We start from the raw sequence: 891 nt of genomic DNA on the forward strand, positions 1-891 counted from the left end.
CAGAACCCTTGACAGTCTTTGATGGCCATAAACATAGACAGTAACACCAGGACCACATAAAAACATCCCAACCCTATCAGGTAGATAGGGATGAAGAACATAACAGGGCAGTCATTGAAGCACTCAGCACCTAAAGATTGAGAGGTAAGGGAATTTTAGAAGGGTAGCTTTTGCATAATGGTTATGCAATAATGTTTTTGCGAAATGGTATTTCTTCACTACTACTTACCTATGACAAAGTGGACCAAGGGGATAACTGAAACAATAATTGTAACAACACAGCGGATGATGAGAAAGATCAATGCTGGGGGGATAAAGAACAAGGCGTATCAGAATTTTTTCAACGATGGAGATGCATTCACTATTTGTTTTTCATTATTGTCATTATTTGTACAAAGTGTATTTCATTTCAAAGTAACTTCTACTTACCTATAATAATATGGGCGTAGGGGATAATTGAATAGATACTGGTAATGATAATGACACTGATCCATTCTGGGGGAATACATGACAAAACGAATTAGCATTTTCATTAGCATTATCAGCATTTTATATAACAATACAGGATAGGTTCAAATGAAATCCCAAGTTCAAGAAACATTGGGAAATGTGATAATGCCTTCGAAGCCGGTGTTTGGAGGATATATTGGTGAAACTCCAAAAAGTTAAAAATAAAATCAAATAAAAAAGGATGTCACCTCATTTCACCAATATGTCCTCCAAACACTGGCTTCGAAGGCATTATCACTTTTACACAGCGGATTACCAACATATTCAAATAATGATGCACTTGTATTTGTTTAAGTGACATTTTCTCGTGACATTTATTTGGATACATCCATAACAATGAGCTATTGATGCGCGATTTTAACTGGCATAGAAAATGTGCTC

General features: G+C 35.8%; 1 long non-coding RNA gene across 1 annotated transcript; it reads right to left on the bottom strand.

Annotated features, from left to right (window-relative positions):
* On the bottom strand, positions 1-533 carry LOC139561257 (uncharacterized). Its single transcript, XR_011672096.1, has 3 exons — positions 430-533; positions 230-304; positions 1-130 (listed from the first exon to the last, which is right to left on the bottom strand). It is a non-coding gene; the product is annotated as an uncharacterized lncRNA (long non-coding RNA).
* Positions 534-891: the final 358 nt, after the last annotated feature.

Source organism: Salvelinus alpinus, chromosome 31 (assembly GCF_045679555.1).
Source record: "Salvelinus alpinus chromosome 31, SLU_Salpinus.1, whole genome shotgun sequence".
Lineage (NCBI taxonomy): Eukaryota > Metazoa > Chordata > Actinopteri > Salmoniformes > Salmonidae > Salvelinus > Salvelinus alpinus.